Below are 17,344 nucleotides of genomic sequence, written 5' to 3' on the forward strand. Positions count from 1 at the left end.
GGGTCTGGAGCCCAGGTGCCAGGATTCAGGGGGATCAAAACCTGGATCTCCAAGGACCAGACGGCAGACCTTCAGGACAAGGCTAGTGACTTTATTTAATTAACTGCACAACACACAACACAAACTCTCCCTCCCACCCCAGGCTTCGGCCTGCCCCGGGCTGGGAAAGAGGACCTGGTCCAGCGCTGATGGCCTGGGGGCTCCCCTCAGCCTCTGGGTCCCACCCCAAGGGGCTCTCATCCCAGCCGATTTCAGGATAGGCTTCAAGTTCCACCTTCAAGGCCACCGAGGAGGAGGTCAGCCTGCTCGTGTCCTGTCTGGGCCCACCTGGACCTGGTTCCCTGTCCCTCGTTCCCGGTAGGCACAGGTGTCACTGTTCATCCCCACAATTAGGAGTCTGCAGGCCCCGGGAGCAGGGCCAGGCTCACTCGGCCAGGCCAGCTGGGTTCCGGAAGCTGGGAGTTGGCACTTAACGGTCAGGGGCCGAGCAGCTTCCTCTTGGGTAACTGCCTCGTTGATGGGACAGGGGCAGGCTGAGGAGAGGAGGGGCTGGGGTGCCAGACCGGAGGGGACACAGCTGGCTTCCCTTTTTCTGGAAGGGCCACCCACCTATCTCCATGTCCACCCGGGACCACAGCCCAACCCACAGTGTGGCCATGGGAGGGTCCCCAAAGGGCAGTCTAGGGAGAAGAGACCTGCAGCAGACAGGACAGCCAGCGGGCCGGCCACCCCCTCCTTTCTACGTCCCTTCTCCAGACACACCTGGGTCTGGGGCTGGCCTCAGCTTTGGGCGGCCGACCCAGTGGCACAGGGGCTGCGGACTCCGAGGGGGCTTGACCCCTGTTCCTGCTGAACTGAGCCAGTGTGCACGAACCAACTGTGTTTCAGCTCAGTAGGCACGGGGGGCGGAGCCCAGGGAGCTCGCAGCGGGCAGCAGGCAGCGGCAGGCCCGGAGGAGGTGGGAGCCCGGGGGGCGGAACTTAGCCACTGTGAACACGACTTGGTGTGGATCCTGCTCACAAGCAGCTAAGCCCTGCTCCTCAGGCCAGCATAGGTGATGGCAGGGCATCTGACACCCTGTCCCCGGTGACATCCTCAGCAGCAACGGTGGCCCTGGAGGCAGAGCTCAGGGTCGGTTGGAAATCCCTGGCAATGTGATTTGTGATTGGCAGCAAATCCCATCCCCAGGAACCCCAGCCGGCCGTGGCACAGGGGGAGGGGCACTGGGTGGGCCCAGAGGCTGGCACCTGGAGGCGAGAAAGAGCAAAGGAGGTAATGAGATTTGGGGACGCCACCCCTTCGGGTCCTTACTGGCCTCCTTCTGGGGCCCGTGGGGAAGCTGCTCCCCACAGGCAGTCGCGGGACGCAGCGTTGGCCATAGCTGGACCCCACTCCTGGTCCCAGCCCTAGAGGCAGAGATGCCCAGAGAGCCACCTTGGGCCAAGGAGGCTGCAGGAACTCCCAGAGCCAGTTCCCAGCCTTCCCCCCACTCCTCCCCACACCCCCACCCCCGTGCCTTGGGCAGGCCAAATGGGGCCATGGCGAGAGGAAGCCGAGGGGGGGCAGGCAGGCGGGTGAGGAAGTGATCTCACCCCAGCTGGCGCCACTTCCTAGAAGCCGGAGGGCCAGGAGGAAACCACCAGGCCTCCCCCCAGTGGTCCTGTCTCCTCTGTGGCTGTGGCCGGGCCTCAGCCCGAATCCCTTCAGGGCGGATATGGGCACAGAGGGCCCAGCTCCCCCGGAGCACTCATACGACCCCCCAGGACACAGGACCCAGGCTGACACCACTGGCTTTGCCACCCAAAAAGCCCTAGTGATGTTCAAATCTCCTGTTCTGCCTCTTTCCAAATGCCCCACGACTCAGTTTCCCCATCTGCAAAATGGAGCCAAGAGCTTCTCGCACATAACCCCGCGAGAGTTCACCGCGGGATACGTCGCTTGGCGAGCGCCCCACACCAGGGCAGGCCACTGAATTTGTGGGGACCAGTGCAGAATGAAAATCTGGTTTCTTGTTTGCAAATTAAGAACTTCATGGGGCTTAGGGTGCCGCTTAATAGACGAGCAGGTGCTCAGCTACACGAAGCCCCGGGCTCCGTCACCAGCACTGCCCAAAAGAAGGTTTTCAAGGCAGCTGTAACAGATGAGATCCAGTTCAGGTCCTTCAAGGAGGGAGCCTTGAGACTATACAGGTCACACAGCTGTGACAGATCCTCTTATGATAAGTGCCCAGTGGCTAGAAGACACCAATTCTAGAGTCTGCCGACCACCTGAACCCCACCCTGACCCCTGCTCTGCAGCTTCCCAACTAGGTGACCCTGGGCCAACCACTCAACCTCTCTGGGCCTCAGTTTCCCCATCTACAAACAGCGTCAACTACCCGCTTCATAAATGGTGTGCCATACGTCACACACAACATCAGGACAGTGTGATGCCGTCCTCATCGGGCAGGACAAGGGAAACAAGGAAGCCCCACGCCGTAAAGACCCCAATGTCCAGATCTGGGGTCACCTACCACCAGGAAGCAGGCAGTGAGAGTGTCTCCCTGGACCCGCACTCACGCCCACACCCCCACACGGGCCCCAGCCCAGCCCTGGACCCTGAGGGTCTGGGGGCACCGACTGGGAGCCGACTTGGTCCAGCACAGCGGCCAGCCTCCCAGGGCCGCCTCCGGAAGTGAGACAGCATATTCGTGTCCCAGGGACGAGAACGGGAAGGGCGGCCATTTGGCCAGGCTCGTTTCCTGTGGGGTTTCCCCTGCACAGAGCCCAGGGCCAGGGCCAAGGCCACTCCCATCCACAGGCACAAGAAGTCTGGGTCTTGCGTGGAGGGGGCACTGCCACGCAGGTGCCCGCCGCCGGGGCCCCTTCACAGTAACCATGTACCCCTGGGGTTCAGGGCGATAGTGCCCAGAGAGGGCCAGGCCCTGGCAGCGGGAGCGTGGGGAAGAGGGTGGCCCCTGGACTGGGCGGCACCGCGGTTCCCAGGCTTCCCAGGACGCCCGCTGGCCGGCCCAGGTCTGTCTGCCCACATGGCCAGATGCTGCCCCCATGGCCAGATGCTGCCCCAGGCCGCCTGGGTCGCCCCAGACACGGGGCACCCACTGCCCCCGGCCGGAGCTCCGAGGGTGCATCAGGGGTGGCTTCTGCCGGGGCGCCTCCACCGTGCCCCCAAGCCTGATCCCCAAATACTTTCCACCCTCCCAGAGCAGCTGGGATCGGAAAATACCAAGGCCCACAGGCCCCGCCCTGACCGCCGCCGCCGCCCGCCACCGCCCGCCCAGCCTGTCACCAGCGCTTTGCCTAATGGGCTAGACTCTCAACAGAAGCTCGCGGGCTGGCCCCGCGCCAGCCGCCAACCTGGGCCGCCCCGCCGGGTGCCGCCCGGCCACCGGCCCCCCACTGTCCCCGATCCCAGAGCACACACAAGAGCAGCCCTCCCGGGTGATGTGGGGAAGCCCGCGGGGGCTGGCGCCAGGATAGGGGAGCCAGGGTGCGCGCCAGTGGGTGGCCCCCGTGCCCACCCAGGGCCGAGGGGGGAGGCTCAGGAAGGGTGAGTGACGGGGACTGAATCATTTGTTATAAATAGGGGAACACGAAAGCCGCCCCGCCCCCGCCGCCCAGGGCTCCTCTCCCGTCCTCCAGAGCCAAGCAGACCCACCCAGCCCTCCCCGGTGCCCACCAGCAGGCCCACCCCCACCTTCTCCGACAGGTCCGCTTCCAAGCCCTGGCCTGGATTTCGGGGACCACTGGCCTCGAGGACAGTCACTGGTGCCTTTTTCTTTCTTCTGGTGCTGGAGGTGGCGCCCAGGCCCGGGGCAGGGGCTCCTCCACGGGGCCACATCCGCAGCCCAGGTTGCTGGCTCTGATGGGCTCCGTCCTCCCCTGGGAACCCAAGGCTCCCCAGGATGAGGGCGCCCACAGTCGGGGTGGCCATGGGAGCCCAAGCCAGGGGAGGCCAAGGCATCTCGGAAGGCACTTCCTGGCTCCTCGCCACGACGCCCCAAGCCCTGGACCACCCAGCCCTGCTCTGCCCAGGGCCACAGCTCAGTGACCACACCCAGAGTGGCGCCAGCTCCAGCCCCCGGGGGCAAGGCGCCGCTGGAGTGTGACTCAGTCGTGCCCAGTGTGGCGGGGTCCTGGCCCAAGCACTCTCACACCCACGCCCAGGCCCTGCATTCCCATCCTGCCCAGGTGACCGGCCCTGAAGGCAGAGCCATCCCGAGGGACAGGAGGCACACCTCTATGTCCGCATAGGACACCTGCAAGCAGGAGGGAAAGTGGCCAGAGGGCCGCCGTGGGATCTGAAGTCGAGGCCCGGGACAAGGACAAGAGGGGCTCCTTCCACTCGGTCTCTGAAGACTCCCCACTTACAGCCGCAAAACAGCAGGCAGAGCAGGTTCTGGGGTCACACAGTAAGTCTGAAGGGAGCAGCCCGACCTGGCGTAAGGCACATCCAGGGCACCCAAGAAGCCCTTGAAGGGGGTCATCTGAAGACCCCCTGGGGCTCCCCGCAGCATTACACACTCCAGACGGAACCCCTCGCCCCCCCCCCCCAGCCTCCCAAGGTGAAGGGCAAACTCAGAGAAATGCCCCATGATGTATAAGCGCCACCTGGCCCACGGCAGTCAGGTCACCCCACTGTGCCCAGGAGCCTGCTGGCGTGTTCCCCGTGAAATGTGACGGGTGGGGGCCTGCCCTGTAGCTGAGGCTGCCTGGCACATCTGTCACCCACTTGCTTTAGGCAGGGGGTGTCATGTCGTGGGGTCCTAGGAGGACCCCTGGAGCACCCGCCTCCCCTGTCTTTCTTCGACAAGCAGGAATCTGGGGAAGCCTGGGAAGCCGGGCCAGCACGGACAGGCCCGGCCCGGACACGCCCTGTCACGCATGTGTGCGCGTGCCCTCCCCAGGCCAGGCCGACAGCTCCCTTAGGGCCCCTCTAGGCCCACAGACAGGCTTGCTGGTTGGGGTCTTAAGGGAGCTCCCAGAGGACATCACACCAGGACAGAGGGCAGTGGGTGGCCCCCGGGATGCCAGGACAGAGCTCAATCCAGGGCCAGGGCCTTCGCCTGAAGGCCGCCTGCGAACACATGTGCCCAGGCTGGCCAGGCGTGGGCGAGCTGCAGGGTGTGTCTCACGTCAGCGCGCCCCTAAGCCCGGGCACCTGTCGGTGCGCCTCCAGCCTGGGCCAGCAGACAGGGCTGCCAGAGGACACCCCTCATGCCAGGGGTCCTGTGCCCGCCTCCCCTGCACAGACCCCCTGTCACCAGCCAACAGCTGATTGGAGCTGGGGAGGGGGCAGGTGACATGGAACAAGGGCACCACCAGGCATTCAAGAGGACATGGATCTGGAGCCTGGCTGGGCAGGAAGGTCAGTTAGGGTTGGGGGCCTTGGTGGCAGTCAATCCAAGGCTGGAACCGTCTGGGGCTAGGAGAGGGAGGTCGGGGTTCAGCTGGGCCCTTTCACCCTCCTGCAGCCCAAGGGCATAGGGACCCTGAGCTGCACAGGGCTGGGGAGCCAGCCCGGCAGAGTCCCCCAAACCTGTCCCTTCCCAGGCACCCTGAGCCAGCCCTTCCCTCCTGGGCCAGAGGGGACAGGGGGGCAGGAGACATCCCCGGAGCCCTGCGGCTCCTCCGGCCCTCCCCAGCAGTAGGCCTTCCTCCCCTCCCAGGGCGACATGTCAAAAACTTGAACTACTGTCCCCAGAGAACCCGGAGAGCCCCTTCCCAAGCCTCCCGTGCTGAGGGCCACCAGCACCCCGTGGGGGCGGGCCCTGCACAGCCGCCCCGGCCCGGCCCAAGTTCAAGGCGGGCGCACGCCCCCAGCCCGCCCCGCCGGTAGCCGGCCGCCTCCCTCCACGTCCCCGGGCCTGAGCGAGGGGCGGGCCGCCCCTCCCCCACCCGCAGGGGGCGCCCGGGGCTCAGCCGTCGCCAGACGCGCGGTCCCCGCGGCGCCCCTTCGCGCCCGCCCCCTCCGCCCACGACGCCGGCGCCGCGCCCGCCCTGGTGCGCGCTCGGTCCCCACTCACGGTCCCCACTTACCCGGGGGAGAGGACCGGGCGCTCCCGGCTCCGGCCGCCGCCCCGGGCCGCGGGCCGAGACGCAGGCGCGCTCCACCCCACTCACTGGCCGCCCCGCGGCCCGAGCGCCTTTAAAACCTCCCCGTCTCCTCCCCCCACGGCCGGGCAGGGGGCGGGCGCGGGGCGGGGCGGGCGGCCGTCATGTGCCCCCGAGGCGGCCCGCCCCCACTTTCTCCCTCGGCCCCCCAACTCAGTCCGGTCCCCAACTCAGCCGCAACTTTTTCCCTCCTTGTCCCGAATCGACTCGGGCCTGAGTATTCTGGGATCCTACCAAACAGGGATCCATCCCCACTGCCACAGCACCTTCCCCAGCCTTAGGAAGTCCCTTCGTTTATCCCACCCAGCCCTCTCCTGCTGCCCTGCAGAAGACTGACTCCCAGCCTGGTGGTCCCTGGGTCTGGGTCCCCTCCCTCATCCCAGGCTCCCCGGCACCCTTCCCCCACCCACCAGGAACCTCTGGGAAACTCCCCAGCCCCCCAGAGTATCCCAGGGAGAGAGGCCCAGGATTCCTCCCTCTTTCCCTGCCGGCTCTCTCTCTCCCTCATCCTCTGGCCTACCCTCCACCGGGAGGAACACGGCGGCATTGTTCCCCAGGACGGGGCCCTGCCTCAGGGCCTGGCCCAGTGCCCAGGTGGGGGGCCGGGAACAACACTCAGAGAGGAGGGGCAGGCGGGTGCCCTCTGCAGCCAAGCCAGCCTCCTTGGGTACTCGGTGCCACTTTGCCCTCCCACTTCGCCCTCCACAGGACAGGACAAAGGCCGAGAGACCCCTGCCATCCCCAGGAGCACCATCATGCCGCAGTGGGGGTCCGGAGAGCCCTCCCCAGACCTGGTGGCAAGGTTCTGGGGGATTCCCCCCCCACGTTTCCCAGGACAGAGCCGGCTCCCACCTCCTGGGTGGTAAGAGGCCGGTGGGGAGGCGGTTGGGTGCCTCGGAGAGCGCACCTCCCAGAACCTCCGCAGGGTCCCCCATTTTGTCCATTCAGCTCAGCCTTCTCCTGCTTTGGGTCTCCTTGGGATGGGGAAAGGGGCGGAAGCCACACCTAGCTGCCACCCTGTGGGGCCCAGCCCGGGGGGCTCCCAGGGCTTTCTTCCCTGTGGGGCCCAAGGGGCAGGCTGGCCCAGACAGCAGGATCTGGCAGGTTGGGGCAGGAGGGTGCAGAGCCATCCTGTGGGGCCCCAGGGGAGGATTTGGGGTGGCACAGAATTCCCCAATTCAGGGTGGGGCCGGAAGGTGGGGGCTGTGCCACGTGGCTTCCTGAGCTGTTCCAAAGGAGCTCGGTGCTCCCAAGTGGGCCTGGGTCTCCCCGCGGACCATCACGTAGGCACCAGCATTCACGGGAACTCAGGGTTCCCCAGGTGGAGAGCCACCCCATTTTGACAAATGCAGTGCGCGCCTCTGTAGCACCCCCGACCACACCGTTCCTCCAGAATGTTCCACTCCCACCCAGAATGAGAGCTGCTGTCCAGCCCCAGGCAAGCCACCATCTATGCAATCCGGAACCGCCTCCTCCGCGGCCCCTGGGGATACCTGTTCCCCAGGGTCACGGATCCAGTGTTGGTCATTCCCCACATGTGGCATGTGGTGCCCAGCCACTGAGGAGCGTCCCTCAGCCCAGGCTTGGAGAGGCCTGCCTGGCCACCAGCCCTCCTCTGGGTCTCCTGACGTTTGCCTCCACGTGCCCAAGCCCTGAGCCGGCTGATTTACCAGGGACTGCAGCCGAGGGGACGGGGCTCACCAAACTGGCCCACTGAGGTTTTGTCATGACAGGTAGGGAGGAGGGACAGGGTGAGGTCAGGTCAAGTGGTCAAGTGGCCTGCCCATTTGTTCCTTCCATAAACATTCATTGGGTAGCTGCTGTGTGCCAGGCACTATTCTGGGCACCGGGGACACAGGAGACGGGGACAAAAAACCACCTCTGCCCTGGTGGAGCCGACATCCATGGGGAGAAATGAACAGAATAAGCAGATAGAAGGGTATAAAGAACTTCTAGTGTGTTGAGTGGTATAGGCTAGAAGATCTAGAAGGGGGGTTGGGAGTGAAGGGTTAGGGGCTAGGTCCAGAAAGGCCTCTCTGAGGTGATATTTGTACAAGGACTTTAGTCTCTCTCCTCGAGAGAGGAGCCACACAGATAACTGGGATAAGAGAGTTCCAGGCAATGGGATCAGCAAGTGCAAAGGCCCTGAGGCATGCACATGCCCAGAGTATTCAAGAAACAGCAAGGAACTCAGTCTGATGGAGTGGAAGAACAACACTTCAGATCCCTGCTCCCTGACTTTGTAGCTGCATATCTTCAGCCAAATTATCAAACCTCTGTGAGCCTCTGTTTCTTAATCTGTAAAATGGGACAAGAAATGTACAGTTGGTGGCTGTCACGAGACTCTGAAATGTGTAACTTCCTGGCCCAGGGTAGAAGTTGGACAGGCCTGTACACATAGGTTACACCAGGTACACCCAGACCCAGGGTGGGGGCCGTGTCAGGAACCCTGACAAGCCCAGGCGTCCCACAGGTCACCCTGGCTCACACGCAGGGCGCCTGCCGGGCCCCATGGCAACGCTGCATACAGAGACATCAAACAGGCCCTGCCGAGGAAGTCCCACGTCACTGTGGTTAAGGGTGGCTCCTCCCAGCCCAGCCCCCGGCTGGCGGCTGTACTTCTCCAAGTCAGTCAGGGCCCCTGCCTCCGGTCGCCTGGGCGACTCGCGGTGTTATGGACTGAACGAGGATCCCACCACTGAATCCCTACCCCCTCCCTGGGGCACAGCCACTCCCCACATCCGGGGAAGGACATTATGTGGTGGCCCCTGCTCACTGCCACTAACCCTTCATTCTATAACTCCACGCCTGGGTCTGGAGCACCAGGAAAGACTTTGCCCCTAACCTAGGGTTCAGAGGGGCAGAGAGGACTCAGGGGTCTGGGAGGACCCCAGTCAGGTGCCCGGAATCCCTTTTGCAGAGAAGAGTTCTAGAGTGGCTCAGGGCACCTTGGGGTGGGTCACACGTGGGACTAGCCCCCAGGCCTGGCCCAGCCCCCACCTGGGGCTGACTCAGACCCGCCCAGCACCCGATGACATCAAGGCCTGGCCTGCCACCCTGACCTGGCGCTTGGCCAGAGTTGGGGGGTTGCCCCAAAGAAGTCATTTCAGGCAGCCCTCCCCGACGGCCGGCAAGCGCAGGGTTAAGGAGGCGCCCTTCTGGGGGTCTCCCCTCCTAATCCCATCCCCCTTTCCCGGGGATTTCGGCCCCGGCCCCTCTGACGTCACTGGGGGTTGCTATGGTAACTGGCCGAAGTTCCCAAATAAAATTACCGCGGGCGGGTTAAGTTTCCTAGGAGGCAGCCGAGGGGTAAACAATGGCGGTGGCAGGCGAGGCCCGACCAGGGCCGTCTCCCCCTTTCGCCCCCAACTCTGCTGGGACCCGGGAGTCCCCAGAGCGCAGAGCGGGTCTCCCGTCCCCGCCCGGGAACCCTTGAGCACCAAGGGGACTGGGCACACAGAAGGGGGACAGCGAGGCCACGACGAGTGGGGGCTGGGGGCGAGGGGGACCAGGAGGGGTGGCAGGGGCGGCGGGAACAAAGCGGGGACCCGAGGCCGGGGACCCCCCTCCGCACGCCCCGCCCCCTCGCCCCCCCGCCGGTCCAGCTGTGGCTGCTCCCAGCTGCCTGGCTCCACATCTGGCGGCCGCGCTCACTTCCTGTCGCCCCGCTGCCGGGAGGAGGTAAAAATAACCGGCCCCCTCCCCCTGCCGCGGGCCGACGGAGCCTCCCGGCTGGAAGAGGGCGAGGCCGAGCCTCGGCCCCGGAGGGGAGGCCCCCTGAGGCCGCCGCCCACGGCCCCGTGTCCCGGCAGGAGGGCGCACGGGGCGGCGCAGCACCAGGCTGCGCGAGGGGGCCGCGGCGTCTGTCGCATCGGGAAGGCCCTCGTGTCGCAGCCCGACCCCGTGGAAGAGGGGTCGCTGATGGACTGGGCTCTCACCAGGTCCATCGCCCGCTAATCATGTAGGCAGTTCAGGAGACCTGGCCACGGCCACCTGCGGGACCATGGCAAGGAGGCGCGCACCCCGCAGAGCGCTTCGCCCAATCAGGGTGCTGTGCCCGTCGGCCAGGATGCTGGGACACTCCCCCAGTGGGGCTACCAGATAAAACCTGGGACACCGGCTCGATGTGATTCCATTTACACACTGAATCCATGGAGTTTTTTTAAGTAGACTTTAGATTCCTCAGGAACCCCCTATCCTTTGTTCATTTGTTCCCTGCACCCAACTATGAGACTGACTGAGAGACTTATCCAATCTTTTGAGTCAAGTGCCTTTGTTCCCCCCACACACTGGGGATTGAACCCCGGGGGTGTTTTACCACTGAGCCACACCCCCAGGTCCTCTAGCCGCCTCTGGGTTTTTTTTTGTTTGTTTGTTTTTTGAGACTGGGTCTGGCCACTGTTGCCCAGGCTCATCTTGAACTTGCAATCCTCCTGCCTCAGCCTCCTGAGTGGCTGGGATTACAGGGTGAACCTTGCTGGGGCCAGCTGATTTTTTTTTTTAATTGGTATGGGGGATGGAACCCAGGGTCTCTGGCATACTAAGCCATCCCTCTACCACTGAGCTACAACCCCAGCCTCTGAGTATTTCTTTTTATTTATATATATATATATATATATATATATTTTTTTTTTTTAAAGAGGAGAGAGAGAGAGAGAGAATTTTTAATATTTATTTTTTAGTTCTCGGCGGACACAACATCTTTGTTGGTATGTGGTGCTGAGGATCGAACCCGGGCCGCACGCATGCCAGGCGAGCGCGCTACCGCTTGAGCCACATCCCCAGCCCCTAATATTTTTTTTTGTAGTTGTACATGGTAACTTTATTTATTTATATGTGGTGCTGAGGATCGAACCCAGAGCCTTCCACATGCCATAACCCCAGCCCCCCCCCCCCCGAATATTTCTTAAATGGTACAAAGGCAGAGACTTCTCAGGTAGCTGGTCACTCCCCTACCAGAGGCCAATTGAATGGTGACTATTATGGGGTGCTGGGTAGCCCAGGGGGAGGTAATCTAACGCTGGCTCCCAGGGTAGCCTCTCCCTGCCCTAAGATAGTGTGGCAGTCTGAAAGGAGACCTGACCCAGCCTCTGGAAGGCAGGGCCTTTCTGTGCCTGTGTCCAGAGTCCCCAAGGAACCCACCAGCACCCCCTCACGACACACACCCCTTTGCAGATCCCACCCAAGCTCTAGTGTGGACTTGGCCCTCATCATCATACCTGGAAGAAGATTCCCACGGCTATGACTGCCACCAAGAGGGGACATGCAGTCTAATGAGAGGGACTCAGGGGCCCAGATTAGGGCCCGGGGCTCTTCGTCCTCTGGCAGGGGGCAGTGACACTGGTTCTCCAACTGAGCTGGTGAGCTTTCCTTTTTCTTTTTCACGATGCCGGGCATGGGGACAGGGCCTGGTTGTGCTAGGATGGCTGAGTTAATGACTTGGGAGCCCACGTGTGTACCCACAGAGCTGGGAACCCTCGCTCCTTAAACGCTGTTTAGGGGTTGGATGGGACAAGAAGTCCAAAGCCAGTCCAACCCGGGACTGCCATCGCACTCTGGACAGGCTCCCCAAATCCCTCTAGGAAGCGACCTTGACCCCTCTTCCACCTCTGACCCCGCCCATCGCCCCATGGCTACTACCCGGTGGGTCCCCACCCAGCACCCACCTCTGCGGAGCCCCGTCCCCAGGACCACAGCTGCCTGTCCGCCCCACCTCCTGGCGCACCGGACCTCGGGCCCTAATCTGGGGACGTTCTCCGGGTCCCCGAGCCCCTGGCAGCTCCCACCCCAGCCGGAGGCTCGAACCCCAGTCCGCACCGGCTGGCGGCGGCCGTTGCCGGGCAACGCGCTGTTTGTTGGCGCGGGGGGCGGAGCTGGCGCGCGCGGTGACTCACCGCAGCGTGATGGGAGCGGGCGCGGCGCCCGGCTGGCGGGTGGCCCGGCCCGGGCCGGCCTCGGTGGCGGCAGGAGGGGCCCGGCGGCGGGGGCGCCGGGGCCCCGAGTGGTAGCCAGGGCCGGCGGGAGGCGGCGAGCAGGCCCGGGCTCTGAGTTCGAATCACGCCCAGCCTCTCGAGGTCGGCGGCCCAAGGGCCGGAGCCTCAGTTTGCCCATCAGTAAAATGGAGGCATCCTGGCAGCAGGCGGTGCCCCTTACTGGTGCCTCCATGAGGCGGCTGGGATCGCCACCTGATGATGCCCCTTTGGATCGCCCGTCTTGGCGCATCGCCCGCGATCTCACGAAGCCGTCGGCTAAGGGACTGGTTAGAGCACCCTGGGGCTCGGTGGGTGCAGGGGGGCTGGCACACCCCAGTACCCACGTCGGCCGCCCCAAGGGACAGGGTGCAAGAGGTTTCCTCCGCTGTCCGTACCCAGGAGGGCAAGAAGGCCAGGGTAAGGGGGGCACCCTGAAGTGGGAGCGGGTCCCAGGCCCAGGTTAGGGTGGCATGAGAGGCTGCTGAGGCCCCCGACCCGAGGCTGGAGCTGGCAGCACCTGCTGCTGGGCAGGCGGGCGGGCGGGGGCTGGGCGTGAGTCACCGCCCAGCAATGAGGGTGAGTCACTCAGGGCGGGGTCCCCGACAGCCCCCCCAGCCGCTCCCACAAAGGCTCTTTGAGAACAGCTCCCCACCCCCCAGGCCCAGCCCCCTGGCCCTCGCTGGGGTGGGCTGTGCGGGGAGGCCCTGCTGGGCTGCCCCTCGGAGCCTGGCCTGGGCTGGGAGGCGCCAGCCTGCTTCCGCCACGTCTATGAAAAGTCACCATCAATGGCCAGCCCTGCGTCCCCAGGGAGGGGGCTTCCAGGCGGAGTGACTCACTCGGGGGACAGTGGAGGGTCACGCGCACAGGGCCCACGCGCACGGTGGGCAAACTGAGTCAAGCTGTCTGAAAGGACACACGCGGCCGGGCTGCTCGGATGGGGCTCTGGAGAAACCACGGCAAGAGGAGTCAGCTTCCAAGTCCGGGAAACCGCAGGACAAGGGGTGCGGCCTCCCCTCCTCCTCTACCCTGAGACCTTCCCCCATCTCAGGTGTGGGAGAGTCAGCAGCGCCAGGACCCCAAGGCCACAGGGCCCCAAAACAAAACCAACGCTTGGCCAGGAGGGTTAAATATTTTTAAATAAAAGGTTTATTGAGATACAATCCCCACGTCGTGCAGTTGACTTATTAAATACAATTGAATATTTTAAAAATGCCCATGGCCTTGAGCAGCCATCACCTCTATTGCATTCATTTTTTTGAGACTCGGGGTTTCTGGATGGCCCAGGTTGGTCTCAAACTCCTGGGCTCTGGGGTAGATGGGATTCCAGGGGCCGCCACCTGGCCCACAATCCATTCTAGAACGTTTCATCTCCCCAAAATGAAGCCCCAAGCCTATCAGTAGTCACTCCCCTGCAGGGACTCGTCTGTCTCCGTGTATAGATGGAGTCATACTATGCGGCTTGGGACTGCCTTCTTTCCCTTTTCCTTCAACTGGGACCAACACAGGACATGGATAGGCCCCACTGTGTTACCGACCCGTGGTGGAGTTGCCGACTGGGGGCTGAGGGAAACAGCACTGCCCCGAGCACTGGCGTACGAGTTTCTATGAAGAAGATGAAATAATGTCTTAGTGCATTATTTTTACAAACTGAAATGAACGAAAAAATTCACAATGAGCCAGGCATGGGGGTGATTGCCTGTAATCCCAGCAGCTTGGGAGGCTGAGACAGGAGGATCTGGAGTTCAAGGCCAGCCTCAGCAACTTTAGTGAGGCTCTGAGCAATTTAGTGACACTCTGCCTCAAAATTGGAAAGAAAAAAAAAAAAGGTCTGGGGACGTGGCTCAGTCCTGGATAGAGCTGGGATTAGGAAGAAGAGAGGTGTGTCATTCAAGGACAGGATGGGGTCATGTTGAAGATCTGCACTTTCCAGTGAGGTTGTCCCTGGTCACGTGTGGTGACTGAGCAGCTGAAACACTGCTCCTCTAAACTGAGATGTGTTGCAAGAATAAAAATCACACCAGTTTTGAAGATAGCACCAAAAAAATGAACTATGAGATAGCTCAGTTAATAATTTTTATCTTGATTACGTGTTGAAGCTATGCTGTTTTGGATATATTGGGTTAAATGAATTGTACTACTAAGATTTTCAGCTGGCAGCCAGGCACTGTTTGTAATCCCAGAAACTTGAGAGGCTGAGGCAGGAGAATGGCAAGTTCAAGGCCAGCCTCAGCAATTTAGGGAGGCCCTAAGCAACTCAGCAAGACCCTGTCTTTAAATAAAATATTAAAAAGGGCTGGGGATATAGCTCAGTGGTGAAGTGTCCCTGGGTTCATTCCCTGGTACCAAAAAAATTTTCTTCAAAAGATTTTTACTTGTGTCTTTTTTTTTTTTTTCTTAATGTGTTTGCTAAAAATTCTGCAAATTAAGCCAAGCACCTTGGCACACACCTGCAACTCAGGAGGCTGAGGCAGGAGGATCAAAAGTTTGAGGTCAGCCTTGGCAAGAGACCTCCCTGTCTTAAAAATAAAATGAAAAGGGGCTGGGGATGTGGCTCAAGCGGTAGCGCGCTCGCCTGGTGTGCGTGCGGCCCGGGTTCGATCCTCAGCACCACATACAAACAAAGATGTTGTGTCCACCGAAAACTAAAAAATAAATATTAAAAATTCTTAAAAAAAATAAAATGAAATGAAAAGGGCTGGATGAGGCCCCCTGGTAGAGCACCCCAGTTCAGTCCTCAGCCCTGAGGAAAAACCTGTGACTTCCAATGGCCCGTGTGTGGCTCCCCATGTCCTGGGTGCCATGATTGTTGCATCTCTCCTGTTCACTCCTGAGGTGGCCCAGGATCACACCACGACGCCAACTGCCAAATCGAGTTGACTTTTCGGTTGTCACTGTCCTGGACTTCAGTGTAACAGCTGTCACCTTTACACACTTCCTCCTTGGCCTAGGGACACTGCATTCCTCTGACTCCTCCTCTTCTCAGTCCTGTTGTGAGACACTTTCCAAGCTGTCCCCCCCACATCTGGCTTTTGTTCTTGCTGCCATGCTGGGGACTGCAGTCCTGAGCTGTCCCTTCCCACCTGTCCCTGGCCCCAGCTCTAATCCAGGCCAAAGTCCTCTCCCCTGGACAGCCACATTCTCTTATCCCTCCTGCTACCCGTATCGCCTGTGCACATGCCCAGAACCTTCCGAGGACTCTGAGACACTTGAGTCAGGGGAAGTTCTGCCACCGTGTGATTTTGTGGAACCTCCAGGGTCCCAGCAGGACACTGTGGTAGGACCCCCTCCCTGCAGGCGGAACCGGGGGGCCTTTCTGGCTTGTCGGTTGGCCCCGTGGTGAGCGCTCGCCTAGCACGTGTGAGGCCCTGGGCTGGATTCTGAGCACCACAGAAAAACAAATGAATAAATAAGGAAAGGTCCATAGACGTCTAAAAAAATTTAGGAAAAAAGAGAGAGCGAGAGACTGGATCTCACCGTGCTGCCCAGGTTTGCCTAGGACTTCTGGGCAAGTGATCCTCCTGCCTCAGCCTCCCGCCTCAGCCTCCTGCTCAGGCCCATGCCGCCGCGCCCAGCTCTCCCCAGCTCCCCTCTTCTGCTGGGTGCCTCCAGTTCTCAGCCCTGGAAACTCGACAGTGTGCTGCTGTAGCTGTGTGGCAGGTCTTGTGTGTCTTCTGTAACAGACGTCACCAAGGTCCTGCCTAGGTGCCTGTTCCTACCCTGGAAGAGCTGACATGTGTGTGGAGGAGACAGACAAGAAACCAGGCAGATGGGGAAACTGTTCAAAGGCGACAGGGCTGCGGGAGGAGAGGGCAAGGAGGAGGAGTTTCAGAGACCTCTGACTGAGGAGGTGACGGTGGAGAGTGGAAGAGGTGAAGGGGGACGTGGCAGGATCAGCCTGTGATCAGCCTGAGCTGGACTGTCTTGTGCAGTGGAGGCCTGGCCTGCGGAGCGGAGCGGACGGAGTGCAGAATGTGAGGGCCGGGCTTGCGCAGGGCAGAGAGCAGGGCCTCCTGGGGGGACAACTCTGGCTTTTGCTCTGACTGAGGTGGGAGCCACGGAGGTCTCCAACAGAGGCAGGAGGGACCGCACTTGGGTGTCCACAGGTACCCTCCGGTGGCTGTGAGGGAAATAGACTGTTGGGGGCAGAAAGAGGGAGGTCAAGGCTGGCCTTGCCCAGATGGGGCCCCTGGAGCTGGCAGGATTCTAGACGCTGTTACAGGGGCAGGAGCGGGTCTTGTTAATGGATTGCATCTGGGAGTAAAAGTTCTGGCTGAGCAGTGGGGGGGACGGAACCGCCAGTTTGGAGCCGTGGAAGATGGCAGAGGAGCTAGACTGTGGTTAAGGAAGCGAGCTCCAAGCCAGGGCCTGGTTCTGGCCCTAGAGCATCTGCGCCCCGGATCCAGTAGGGTGTGGAGGAAGGCACCCCCACAGTCTGGCTGCGCCCCCTCAGAGCTTCCTCTTGGCTGATTCCTAAGCCTGCGAGACACACACATCTTGGGCACATCTTGGCCAGGCCCAGGAGCCCCGACGCAGCCACCCCCCACCCAGTGACTGCAGCCTCGGGGACTTCTACGTGGATGGAGCTGAGGAAGGACGCCTGGTTCACACACCCACCAGGCCCACATCTAGGTCCCCCAGGAGACCCCCAAGGGGACAGGAGGTGGCAAGGGGCAGGAAATCTCTCTGGGAGAGGTGCTGTGAGTCACAGCCTGGGCTCCCCCTATGAGTCAGCACTGGCAGAGGCCCCGGCACAGGGTGGTGGGGGAGGGCAGTTCCCACGCCCAGAGGAACCAGGCGTCTTGGGCACCGGGGCTTCCCCCACTGGCCCTCCCGGCCTGTGCTGGGCCGGGGATATTCAGAAAGTTCAGGAGGTGAGAAATGGAGGGTGGACAAGCCACCGGTCCAGGGCCCAGGAATGCAAACTGCCGGCGGGCCCCCGCAAATACGAGGCACAAGGACGGGAGGGCACTGGTGGGATGTCCATTCTGTGGGGCTTTATTTCAGAAGCGCTCCTTCCTTCTGGAGCCTCTGCATTTTGGCAATGGAGGTTCCATCCTGGGGAGGTCCAGGCAGGGTCCTCAGCTGCCGCAGGGGGTGGGAGGCTGTCAGCGGGTGAGAACTGAGGTCCAGCCTGGCCCCACAGCACCCAGGGCTCCGGAGTCTGCCGCCCCCTGCTGGCAGCTAGGGGAAATTCAGCAGGCAGGAGGGCCCGCCCATCCCTGAAGAGGTCAGCAAAGGCCTACAGAATCTCAGCGCAGG

The 17,344-nt window shown here is 62.0% G+C and overlaps 1 long non-coding RNA gene across 1 annotated transcript; it reads right to left on the reverse strand.

Moving 5' to 3' along the window:
- Positions 1 to 75: 75 nt before the first annotated feature.
- On the reverse strand, positions 76 to 7,111 carry LOC308644138. The gene is made up of 2 exons (XR_014020899.1): positions 6,039 to 7,111; positions 76 to 1,247 (listed from the first exon to the last, which is right to left on the reverse strand). It is a non-coding gene; the product is annotated as an uncharacterized lncRNA (long non-coding RNA).
- Between the last annotated feature and the right edge of the window lie 10,233 nt (positions 7,112 to 17,344).

The sequence above is a fragment of the Spermophilus citellus genome, assembly GCF_964194105.1.
Source record: "Spermophilus citellus genome assembly, chromosome: 3".
NCBI classification, from domain to species: Eukaryota; Metazoa; Chordata; class Mammalia; order Rodentia; family Sciuridae; genus Spermophilus; species Spermophilus citellus.